Source organism: Limulus polyphemus, unplaced genomic scaffold (assembly GCF_000517525.1).
Source record: "Limulus polyphemus unplaced genomic scaffold, Limulus_polyphemus-2.1.2 Scaffold153, whole genome shotgun sequence".
NCBI lineage: Eukaryota > Metazoa > Arthropoda > Merostomata > Xiphosura > Limulidae > Limulus > Limulus polyphemus.
This window is the reverse complement of record NW_013665763.1, coordinates 941,436-954,980: the sequence shown is the minus strand read 5'-3', so window position 1 is coordinate 954,980 and position 13,545 is coordinate 941,436. Positions and strand designations below refer to the sequence as shown.

The following is a 13,545-nucleotide window of genomic DNA, read 5'->3' as shown; positions in this document are numbered from 1 at the left end:
GAGACGTAACAGTACTGTCACGTAAGAAAGCGATTTTTGGACTAATATCTCACGTATGATTGGGATTTATTTGAAACCAAAATTTTCCAGCTCGCTGAAGAATTCTTCATCAAGCGGTATTTCTGTTTTTTGTTTGTTTTCATAACTGAACTTTCGCCATCTGTTGGAATACTAGTTATTCAGGTGTAGCTATTTACCGTTACAGTGGTCGCTAAGTAACGGCTGTTGTGACGCAACAATAATATGTTTAAAACGCTGAGGGTAACGTGGTAAGTATTATTGTTTTTGTGTGGCTCTAGTATTTTAATTATGCTATTATTAATGTCAACTAAAAATTGAGATTTTGCTGTTTAGGCTAACAAAAATATATTTAGTAGTAGCCTTAAGACATTAGTAGTACTATTAGTATTAGGCTTGTTAAATATTTAACATTAAAATTTAAATTCCATATTCATGCTTAATATAATGACAAAAGTATTTGTTCACATTAACTGATTAAGAGAGAACGACACTTGTGTAAGTTTTTAATAACACAGATGTATTAAAGAAATAAAGCCAACATTGAATAGTATACAATAAATATTCAAAAATGAGACTGTTGCCAGGCCTAAAATACAATAAAAAAAAACTGGACTCAATCAGCCAGTCAGTGGAATAATTTGGTTGTGAGTGTGAGTACAATAACTTAATGTTAGACCCAAGTCTTCACAGTTACAGTAAAATCAGTTTACTTTTTGTCTTAGTCTGGCAAAATGTATTGAACATTGCATTACTTATAAATTTAATGAAAATTTATTTACTATCTTTCTTACATATTAAGTAGAAATAAAAATATGATGCATAGAGGATAGATTTACTTGATAAAATTTTATTTATTCTTGAAACTTACTCCTATGAAAAATAATTCATAGTGTTCTGGTACAGTGTGAAAAATCACACCTGTTGTCTTACAAGCTACATTTGAGTACCTACACGACTACATGGACTATTTTGATGCATATCAAATAAAAATGTTCAAAATACTGGATGTAATGTTTATAATAAATCTTACTTAAAGTTGAAAAGTAAGGCCTTAGGTATGCAAAAATTAATTGTATAAAGAAACAAAGTAAATTATTGTAGCCTAAAATATTTAGGTATGCACATGCAATATTAGTGTGCGGAGTTACTGACTTGGAGTTGAAAATCTGTTATGTGAAATACACAGCAGTGGTAACATTAAGCCTTAACTTACACTTAAGTGTTAAAGGATCAGTCTTCTCTTTGAAATGTTTAGTTTTACATTCAAATTTTTTATTCCTCTAGGATCATGTTTTGAGTATGCTTTTTATAAAGTAAAAGTTTGTGTTTGTGTAAGTTTGATTTAGGAGTTAGAAATAAATATTTATTTGGAATGCCACATTCTGCTCTTCTTAGAATTCTGTTGCAGGGGGCATTAATAAATAAGTGTATATGAAAAGAACGAGTTTGATTATCTTACCTTAGAATACTGTTTCTTTTTTACAAGTGGTAAATTTCTCAGGAGTGCAGTTTTAAAATGTACTGTTTTAATAAAATTAGTTTGTAGGATATCATCAAAATGATAATGCACTGAAGAAACAAACAACAAAAATCACTTCAATTTTAAATATTAACTGTGTAAATTAGCATATCTTTTGTATTTTAAAAGCATTGTGCAGCATTAAATTGATTTAGAAAAGTGAACCGTATATGTCCACTAGAGGTTGGGGTAACCATTTGAGACAATCAAATTTTCTACTAGTATGTTCATATAGTAAGATATTAATGTTATTTTGGAGGTAGTACAGAAAAAATTACCTGTTGGTCTGTAACTTGTATATACTTTAGTGTGTCAAATTAAAATTATTTATAAGAAATCTGGAGTATTAATATTAAGTGTATATGGATGGCAAATTACAAATTGTTTACAAATCACTGCAAGTAAGTTAATTTTGAATTCTTTAATATTTTTATATATTTGTACTATTCTTTTGAAACTAATTTGAGACATTGTTTTGCTAAAAGACAAAAAGAAAATCAAGGATTCCCAAAGTGACTGAACATATAACAGTAAACACTTTTTTGTAAACTGTAAAACAGATAATTTAGATCAAATAAAATGAAAAAGTAAAGACATAGAATGTTTGAAAATGAAAACATTGTTAAAAGAGTTCTTCAAAATGCTTGTTTTAAGAAAGTCCTGTATAGATTTTGTGGCTTTTCAGTAATTAAACAAAAATTGTATTTATCATTAGTTAAAGAGCCACTAAAGCTTCTGTTTGCCTAAGTGAATAGCAGTTTCCTTAAACATATTGGGATGTAAACTTCACAGCTGTGTGAAAGACATAAATGAATATCATGTAGTTGAAAGTAGCTCAACTTATATGTCATTAAAAATTGCTGTTTTTTAGGCTTATTGTTAAACTGTTTAAACAAAAATGACAATCTCTTGAAGTTTTCTTGCAAAAAAGGAGTATTTTGGTTGTAATACATCAAGGGTACGATAACTTAGTGATGATTTTTGCACACATTTTTTAAAAGAATTCACAGTATAAACGTTCATAGATTTACTTGATAACATTTTATTTAAACAGTGTGAAAAATCACACCTGTTGTCTTACAAGCTACATTTGAGTACCTACATGATTACATGGACTATTTTGATGCATTATCTACTATTATCAGACTCTGGCTTTTAGAGACAAACGTTTTATAATTTCTCAATGCAGTAAAAATAACCACATTACAGTTATGCATGTTTATGAAAAAATTATAAGTATTTATGTTTTAGGCCAACTTACTATTTAAAAAACAGTTACTAGTTACACTTAATACAGACTCTATTAATTGTTTTTCTTAATATTTTCATGTGGGTTTTAAAAAAATTTGTAAAAATAAATTTTGTTTATGAACTCCTCAAGTTTTTTTATATAAAATGTATTACAGTAATTTATGCATGTATGTGTATGTTACTTAAAAAATATTGTACTGTATAGTATTTTTTAATGATTAAAATTTATTCAGTTTTGAGCATTCTTGTTTTGTTTTTAATATTATAGCTTAAAATAACTTGTTTGAACATTAAAGCTGGTACCTCATTTACATAAAACAAAGTAGTTGTCATTATAATATAGTATTATTGTGTTAACAAGTAACAACGTTTAACATCTCCACACTAGTTGCAATATTGTTTCATTTTTTAATGATGATTGATTTTTACAATGATAATATGATTCCAGTCAACTTTTTAAAAGTTATCTGTATAACACTCTAACAAACCTTTTATAATTTTTTACATTAAAGAAGAAACTTCCAATATAACAGTATCGTGTTTTGGATTGAACAATGTTGACCGTATAGTTCTAAAGTAACTCAAAAAAGCCAAACATAGTTAAAATAGTGTTAAAATATTCTGTAAATGATTAGCTGAGATAGTAATCCAGTGATTTCAAAGCTTATATCTTTACTTCTAATAATGTGATTGTTATGAAAATAAAAACAGTTAAAAACAAAAAATTAAGTTTTTTTCATTAAATAGTAGTAATGAATCAATTAAACAAAGTGTAATATTAGTATATAATGTGTCTATTTTTAAATATCATCACTTCTATAGTCATACTACTTGCATTCTCACTTATTTTAGAATCAACAGTATAAACAAAAAAATCTCACAAGAAGTCTAACTTCTAAACATTGAAAAATCGATTATGTTACAAGTCTATGTTATAAGAGTTTCATGTGTCTTATACAGTACTAAAATGGATTAAACAAATCTCCAAAATCCAGAAACATTGTTATAGTGTCTTAAAAGAGCCAAGGTACAAAAATTTACTGTGATGGCATTTAATTGACATACATGTTCATTTGCTTAGAAATAATAAATTATTGTCTGGTACCTTAAATGGATTGCTGTAGATTCTAGCAGTGTTGATTTGAGAAATTTTCAAAAAAGCTTTTGTGGTAGTTATCAGCCCAATAAAATAAAACACTGACATCTAATTTTTTTTTTTTGATAGTATATGGTATTGTAAGGATATTTGGCTGTGTTATTTTTTATTAACTTCTCAAAAAAATGGAAGAGGTTTGAACCCTTCCCATAGATCTGCATCTACTTATATGATATTAAAAAATAGTTCTTAATTTCTGTAAAAAAAATGGATGTGGATCCAGGCTCCCTGGACCTTTCTCTTAGATCTGTTACGTATCTGCTTGTTTGTTTGTTTCCAGTAGAAATTCTTCCCGAGGATCTTCAACAATACAAGTCCTTTCTTAATTAAACCAGTTTATTCTTCCTCAATACTACAAACTTTTAGTACACAGAAGGTTCCACAATCAGTATATTTCTCGTCACTTTAAACTTAACAACTTTTATAAAACAAGCTATAAATCACAGCAATTCACAATCTCGATAACTTCGCTCTCGACAAGTGCAAAGCACACACTTTATGGCCCACTAGCTCGAAACAAACAGAATCATAAATTACACTGAACTCAAGGTAACTACTGTTCTCTCTTCATTCATATATCCCCTCCCCACCGGCTTTTTTCTGCCAGGTTTATATACTAACGAAGAGGGCATCTCGGACTTCTCCGATCATTCAAGAAACTCATCACATGCAACACCAGCACTAATGCGCCAGCAGCATCACGTGACTTCTGCTGTCATAACAGATCTGTGCCTGCTTATACAATGTTAAAGAATACAGTTACACAATTATAAACTAGAAACACAACACAATGTGAGAATAAACAGTAAATTTACACTTTATTCAATACTTGAGTAACCAGAGAATTGGCAGTTGGCATTTCCAGCTTATTGCTATAGTGACAGTGACAGCTAGCCTTTGTAGCTTTGCAATAACAAATACAGGGTAACAAGTTTAGTGGCAGTATGAATTGAACCTGAAACTCTCATATCAGGAGGCACCCTCCTTTCTATTATGTAACTTTGTGCTTGGGAATAAACAAATATAAATGTTAATACTTTCAATACAGTACTTCCCTCCACTCACAAGATTACCTATTCTTGTTCATTGCTGTCCCTGTATGCTTTTTCTTTATGCATGCCACAAGCCTTCTGCTCCCCCCTATTGGAGTCAAGTGATTCCAATGTGTCTTTCATGCAAATCATCATGTGTCACCTCTCCACCAATAGAAGCATAGTACATTCACGTGACGCATGTGACTTCCTCTATGCACCTCTACTGAACTATCACTTATCATTTAGCAGCACTTGTACTCGGACATTTTTCTTTTTGTCTTGCTTTCAGTTTAAGCTATAGTTATTTCTTGAAGTGGTTATCATTTTTTAACATACCCAGTTTTCTTGAACTTTACATTAATTCTATCTAATTGTAGTTGCCTTTATTTAATACATTCTCTGTTTTCGATTATGTAAGCATGAATTCCGAAGTCAGTGTCACCACTTCAGTTGTCTCAATTTTGTCAGCCACTTTATTACAGGCTTCAGATGTGTGTGACCCAATGGGAGATTTGTCTATATTTATTTGCAGGGAGATTGAATATTACATGGGTCAACCTCTATCTCCAGACATTGCCCCACTTCCTCCTGAACCGGTGCAGGTTGATGATGACTCTGATTGCCTGTTTCTATCTCCTGAATTTGCCTTGCCTTCCCATACCTTTCCTGGGGATTCAGTTTGGCCTTCCATGATTTTTTCGGACTTTATTCCTCAGGTATGTAATGTTTTGTCCCTTGCTCCTATTTCTTATGACCCACATCCTTCCTTGCTACATGAAAATTTCCCAATTCTATTTATTCCCCCTCATCCCCTGACACTTGAATCTATACTGAACAATTTGCCTCTCAGTTACACGATGGCATTAGCATGCCTCATCCCCCACGGGCTTCAGATCAGTTTGTCCTTGCTTATCACCGTGCAGACTGTCCTTATCTCAGCCAGCAACTGTTGGATTCTGTTTTACCCATTTGGGGGTGAGCTCCAAATTCCCTGTTAGTTTAACTCATGCCCAATTTTTCTCACCTACATCTTACCCTCATGACTCTTTTTTTACTATCTTTCCACAATACATCTTCTATCTGAGGCTCTTCACAGAAATCCTGAGGGGTTTTTGGGGACAGCCTCTTCCTCCTTACCTCCACGTTGGTTTGTTTGTCATCTTAGACTCTGGCTTTACATACATGTTTTCTCTGTTCTTGGGGACTTTCTGGGTCAAGATGCTGTCTTATCATGGGCCTGTTTACCTGCACCTTATCTCCAGGATTTACATTTGGCTCTGTTTTTACCATGTACCATATCTGATACGGGCCTGGAATCTTTGGAATCTCGAGTTGCATCATTCCAACAATAGTCTAACCTTTTCCATCTGGTAGCCTGTTTGTCTCAGTCAAAGCCAAGTGTGGCACCGATTCCAGTTTTCTGTCCTTCTCAACCTTACCCATCCTTCCTTGTTAAGGTGCCATAGCTCATCCTTTTTCTTGATGCCACATGATACATCACCAACAGTTCTGGTGACTTCCTGGTGGGTTCTGGTCTGATGTTTGGGTTTATCAAATTTTGTTGGAAGGCTTCGACATCTCATTTCTTGCCACACCTCCCTTGTCCCCTGTACCCATTTCCTTCTCTTCACCTTGGGATCCCATTGTTTGTCAGTATCTATCAGAGGTGGTGCAGGACTTCCTTACTCACCAGGCTATCAAACCTGTTACCCGTCATTCACTGGGGTATTACTCCCGTCTGTTTGTTGTTCCCAAGAAAACTGGGGACTGAAGGCCTGTCGTCAATCTGTCATGCCTGAGTTACTTCGTTCATCTTACCTGTTTCACCATGGAGTCCTATCTCACCCTCCAGTGGGAATTTTCTCCAGGTTTATGGATGACCAAGATGGACGTCACCAATGCTTACCTGTATGTTCCTGTTTCAGCATGGTCTCATCCATATCTTCAGTTTGTTCATCACTGGGTGGTGTACTAGTTTTGTGCCCTACTCTTCATGCTCACTTCTGCTCCATATGTTTTCTGTCGGCTAGTCAGGACTTTTGCTTATCAGCTTTATGCCCTGGGGCTGCATTTCCATTATTACATAGATGACTGGATTCTTCTGGTCCATTCCAAGTGGTAGTTGGCCAGTCATACTTGTGAGCTCCTTCAAGTGGCTGCTTGGGTGGACTGGTTCTACCTACATCCTACCCAATACCTTGAACATTTCAATACTCACCTCAGTTGGGCCCAATCTTCTCCTCTCCAACTCAGTTCTATGAAATTGTCAGTTTGTCACACCCTGTCTGCTCCCTCACTTTCTGCATGTGAGGTTCTTTCACTTTTGGGGATGTGGTCTTCTATCAAACTGCTGGTCCTCCTAGTTTGTGCACACATGTGTTTCATACAGTGGACTCTGCATGATCAATGGAACCTTGCTCAGGATCTCTTGAATGCTCCTGTTACACTTTTTCTTTCATAGTAGATGATCTGACTTGGTGGTTGGACAAGACTCATACCTCAGTGGGAGTCTCGATTCTTCCTCATCATCTGGGTTTACATTTGTTTATGGACACATCCCTTCAGAGAAGGTTTCAGGTCATTTGTCTGTATACGAGCAGTCATTTGATATCAATATCCTAGAGCTTCTAGCCATCCGCCAATCTTTGGATCACTTCCTCCCTCTAACCAGACATTGTCTGTTGATAATTCATTCTGACAATTCGATGGTGGTGGTAAATATCAGTTACCAAGGTGGCACCTGGTTGAGATCCCTCTTTTTTCGTACATTGGATCTCCTCTATTGGGCCTACATGCACCACATTCATTTAATTGCATGTTATGTCCTAGGTGCTTTCAAACTAGTGGTGGATTGTCTTTTCTTCCCCGACAAGATTTATCTGATGTAATGGTCTCTCCATCCTCTTGTTTTCTGGTGACTTTGTAATCAGTGGGGTTTTCCTCACATTGATGCATTTGCCACTGCCCTGAATCATAAGTTACCTCTCTTTTGGTCCCTAGTACCTCATACTCAGGCTTTGGCTATCGATGCTTTCAGCCAAGATTGGTCACACAAATTCATATATGTCTATCCTCCTATCTGATTGCTTCATACGGTGGTTTCCATAATCCATGCCACTCTGTACTGGGTCCTTCTAATAGCTCCTTATGGGCCAGCTCAACCAGGGTTTCCACATTTGCACCAACTCCAATTATTCCCTCCTGTACCACGTCCCTTATTCCGTGACCTCTTTGTGAACCCCAGTCATCAGCTCTACATCCTGCTGTTCATGCCCTCCATCTTCATGCTTGGCTTTTATCCGATCTTTGGTTAGGAGATCTGGTGTTCTTCTTCTATGGAAGTATATCAACAGAAGTGGAAAGTGGTCCCATACTTGGGGATTTCCAGCTGCTCTTTCCTATTACTGTAGAGTCTTTGCTTCATCTGTCCTTACCACGTTAATCTGTTCCTTCTGGTTTTGTCATCCTCCCCAGTGACCTACTCTTCCGGACTGGGATATTGATGTGGTCCTCCATTCCCTTACTTTACCTCTGTTTGAACCTCTTTCCTTTTGTTCTATGTTTCACCTTTCCCTTAAAGCCTATTTCCTTCACCTTTTGGCCTGTGGTCAACAACGGTCTGACTTGTTCACCATCGATGTTACATACACACTTTATCCCCATAACTATTTTCTCTTTTGTCTGGATCGTTCCTTCCAACTACCTTGGCAGCTCGAGAGGATAACTCCGCCTTTTCCCCTCTTTCCATTTCTTCTATTTCTCATCTCTACCCTTGTCCTGATCTGGATATACTTTTATGTCCGGTGCGTGCCCTTTATTGCTATGTTGCCCGCACAGCTTCCTTCCATGGTTCCCATTCCCGACTCTTTATCCTGTGGCAGTCTTCTTCATCTAGAGATCTATCCATTTCTACCCTTGCCAATTGGGTTCATCATTTAATACAGTTAGCTTATTCCTTCTTGTACCCTTCCCACCAGCATTTGTTCAGAGTAACTTTTCATCAAATCTGACACTTCACTTCTCGTCTTTGTCGGCCTTTGGAGGAAATCCTGCAATTGGGCATGTGGACCACCTCTAACACTTTCATCTCCCATTACTTACATTGTATCGTGGTTTTGGTTTTCTCGGATTTTCACCTTCCACCTGTGGCTGTTCTTCAAACTTTGATGTGACTCTAAGACTGGGTATGTCTCTCTTAATGCTTTATTTTATTTCAGTGGCCCATCCTTCATACAGTCCTTGCATAGATCCTGCTCTGTGGTGAGTGGTGACTGACCAGGTATTCTTTAACTCTAAATCTGCACTGTAGAGCCATGTTGACTCGTGCTTTATCCTCTATGGCTTTGCAGTGCTCACTGTTGAAATGAGGTGTTTCAGAAGATTGCCTGTAGGTGGATAACCTTGCAATTTTTGCTTCATAAATTTGCCCTTTCCAGACTGTACCACCTATGGACTTCATGGTAAAGCAGAAGGAGAGAGCTGCCCATCCCTGCCATGCCTCTATTGAATAAATCAGTATGGTCTGCTTCTCAAAATAGGGTTTTGTTATTACCCATTGCACTGTCTCAGGTGATGACGTTTCCAATGCATTCTCACCCCCTTTTCTTCTAGTGTAGTTTTGGAGTCGTTATCTCTTATCAGTTCCAAGCCACTGAGGTACTCTCCTGAATGGGTTCCACACAAGGATGGCTATAACCATTCAGTGCCGAGTAAGGAGGTGGTGTTCTGCAGGTGTAGATGATGTAATATCTTCCAATTTGCGATAATCAATACAATGGCTTCAGACATCAGAATGCAGTTTACCCCTTCAATTGGGAGCCCTCATCATACCCTCACATGGAAGTCGGTACACCAAGGACAGGTTTTTGATTTAGAGTGAACCAATCAACATAAGTCTTCATATAGGTTTAAGGTTGATTTCCTCCATGTGTGTTATGGGTCACAGTGGTGGTACATGGAATTGTTCCAGTTCTATCCTTGGCTATCCCTCATTCTCTCTTCTTACTGGAATGTTATTGCCATTTGGAGGGTCCTGGCCTGTTTCACGGTTCAGAGAGTTGATTGCATGCGATAGACATTCTTTTGATACTGGATGTCAAGTTCCCAGATCAATAGCTCAGAGCTAATCCTTGTGTCATACCTGGGAATTGGAGTGGTTCTCACTTCCCCAGTTCTTGGGTTTTAGGTGAAAATGTTTTGATCCTCCTTCTACCCTTGCACAGATGTCGGTATCCTGTGAGGAGGTTTGGGATGTAGTTGACTTCACGAGTATGGTCTGCCGTGCCCTAGTCACTCTACACCCAGGGGTGCATTCTTGTTTACCCACTTTTCTCATTGTGGGATTGAGTTACGATATCTTTCTTTGGTTAGGATCACTTTCCTACTACATTCTCTCCCACTCAGATGTGCTCCTCTCATTTTCCACCCTGTTATCTTACACATTTTACACATGGGCAAAGAGTATACCTGACTCAGAAGTGGTGTGGTTCTCCTCTTTTGATCTGACTCTCTCATCTACAGAGGTTTTTGGGTATAGTATGTTCTTCCCCCGCACCAGCCCTTCCTCGTAATCATCGTGGGATTCTGGCTAATCTTGTTAGTGGAGGAAAGTACTGTATCAGAAGTTATAATTTTCCTATACTGAAAATGTATTTCTGATAGGTACTTCCCCCAGCTCACATTTCCCACCCTTCCTCCCCACACACTTCCAGTGGTTCCATTTTCTGCTAAACTTCGAAGTGATAGTTTGGTAGAGGTGCATAGAAGGAGTCACACGCATCATGTGAGTGTAATATTCTCCTATTGGTGGAGAGGTGAGCATGATGATTTGTGTGAGAACAGAAGGCTTGTGGCATGTGTAAAGAAAAAGTTTGCATATAGGGGCAGCAATGAATGAGAATAGCTAATCTTGTGAGTGGAGGGAAGTACTTATAGGAAATACATTTTCAGTATAGGAAAATTATAACTTTGATCACTTGGATAGTTGGAATAATTGAAAATACTAATTTTGATTAGTTGATTATTTTCATGACAATTAATTTAATCATACTTTCAATTAATTGATTGTTGGAATTATCCAAAACAGTAATAAACTGAAATACTAATTTTAATTGGTTTATCATTTTAATCACAGTCAATTCAATTGTAATTTTGATTAATCAATTGTTGGAATAATTAAGAATACTAATTTTGAGTAAATGATTTAATCATAATTTCAATTAATTGATTAGTTTATGTGACACTAATTGACATAATTGTTGCTCATAGCTAATCAATTAAATTGTCCAACTTTATGGGCTACCAGTAAGAATAGTATAAAAATTGTAACAGACTTTTTATTCCACAATAAGAATGGCTATAATGTTAATAACAGGATTCTTTTTTTTTAAGTATTTATTTGAATTTTCACAAGTTAAATAAAATGCTAGGGTAAACTTTTACAGGTACCATAAATAAACTTCTAACTCAACAATATAACAATATTACAAAATATACTTAATAATATAACATCCCAAACTGTCTAATTATAATTCAATACACATATGAGCTTTAATCAAGTTTTAGCTAATGTATAACCTAAAACTCTGCATTCTCAAGACTGTGCTTATTAGTCTTCAGTTTTCTTTTATTTTCTATCAGACAATGAGGTTAACCTTAAAAGTGGGATGATTATTGGCTATTAGCAAAACATCTGATCAATTTATTTACCTTGAGTGACAGACTGATTTACAGATGACTCTAGTTTTCTTGACATAGACTTCAGCACCACCTTGTGTAATTCATTTTGTTTCACTATGAGAATAATGTTACAATTAATTATAATAGGGAATGAGATGGCATCATGCCTAACAATCTCAAGCAACAGCTCAACTAATAAACAAAGGGAAGGATAATTAACAAAAAATGAAGGAATATCGCCTCACTCTCCTACTTTCCTCAGTTCGTAGATAAATCCTTATTTCCTATATATTGTACCTTTTCACCCAAAACGACACAAGATATGGTGTTATTGCTATAACTTTACAGGAATTGTGTTTGATTTACCAAAGTTGTGTCCCTGGTTCACAGTGGTGGTAATAAAGAGAAGGGTAAAAACGACAACGAAAAATGACATACTGCTGCTCACGAGGAAAAACATATTTCCTTATACTTGATAGAGTATAGATGATATTTATCCTGCATAGAATCACTTCTAGGATCTTCTAGTTCATGCACTAATGGTGTTATACATCTAACAATTTTGTAAGGTCCTCTCTTTTTAGGAGCAAATTTAGCACTAAACTGGTTTACAGCAAAATATATAAGAATGAGCTTTTGCCAAAACTTTACCTACTTGAAACATTACTGGCCACTTTCTGTAATTGTAGGCCCATTTCTATCATCTATAGCCTACTGCTACATTATATTTTGCCTTCTGCATTATGTTTTGTAGTTCTACAGCCCATTCTTCGACAGTCTAAGACTTGGTTGGGAACTCAGTTAGATGAACCCAAAGCAAGGGAATTTCACATCTCAAATGTACCTTGGCTTGTATATTACCTGTCGATTCATGAATGGAAGTTATAATAGAAAAAAAGAAAAGCCAGGTAAATAAACATCTGAAGTTTTAGTGATTTTTTTTTTGTCAACATATGCAGATATTGTCCTCCTGATATTCCTATTTATTCTTTCTCTCAAGAATTCTTCCTCCACTTTTTTGTTAATTATTAATTATGTTTATGTTTTACTTACCTTTTCCTCTGTTATTTATATGTCACACGAGTTTGTTTATGCATGATTCCAGCTCACACTCCCATTATAATCAATTCTAATGCATAGTTGCGTCAGCGAGGTCACGTGACTAGTATCACGCCACGTCCTTCTAGATATATCCTGTTCCTTCATGAATGCTCTAGCATTTACTAGATATGTGTTAGTCTTATATATATAAGACGGTCACAACCTGACGGAACAATGTGTGTGTAATTGAACTGCGGAGAGAAAATATTGTTGAACACGTGAGATGTTCGTTGAGAATTATAGCGTTTGTTATAGCTGACTGTTGAAATTAAGTGTATCGCAAAGTTATATTCAGAAAGAATAAACCAGTTTTATTTAAGAAAGGACTTGTGTCGCCAAAGTTTCGTCGGAACGAAATTACGGAAAATTAATTAACGACTAGAGACGTAACAAATTGGTGTCAGAGAGTGGGACAGAAAAAAAAATGGAAACGAGAGGCGGCAAATCAAACTACAGCTTAGCAGATTTGATGGCAGCAATACAAGAACAGCAAAAGAAACAAGAAGAGAGACAACAGCAGTTGCAAGAAAACCTGCTACAGTGGCAGCTCGAACAACAAAAGAAACAAGAAGAGAGACAACAGCAGTTGCAAGAAAACCTGCAACAGTGGCAGCTCGAACAACAAAATAAACAAGAAGAGAGATTACAGCAGTTGTTAGAGGAAAAAGAAAAGAAACGAGAAAAGAAACAAGAAGAGAGACTACAGCAGTGGTTGGAGGAGAAAGAAAAGAAACAAGAAGAGAGACTACAGCAGTGGCAACTGGAACAAGAAAGGCAACAAGAAG

General features: G+C 36.0%; 1 protein-coding gene across 1 annotated transcript in view; it reads left to right on the top strand.

The window, feature by feature from the left end:
- Positions 1-159: 159 nt before the first annotated feature.
- LOC106476223 (myosin-3-like) overlaps positions 160-13,545 on the top strand; it is a 100,698-nt gene continuing 87,312 nt past the window's right edge. Inside the window, exon 1 of the mRNA XM_022381213.1 lies at positions 160-269. The gene's annotated coding sequence lies outside the window, so the exon portion shown is untranslated. The remainder of the gene's footprint in view (positions 270-13,545) is intronic.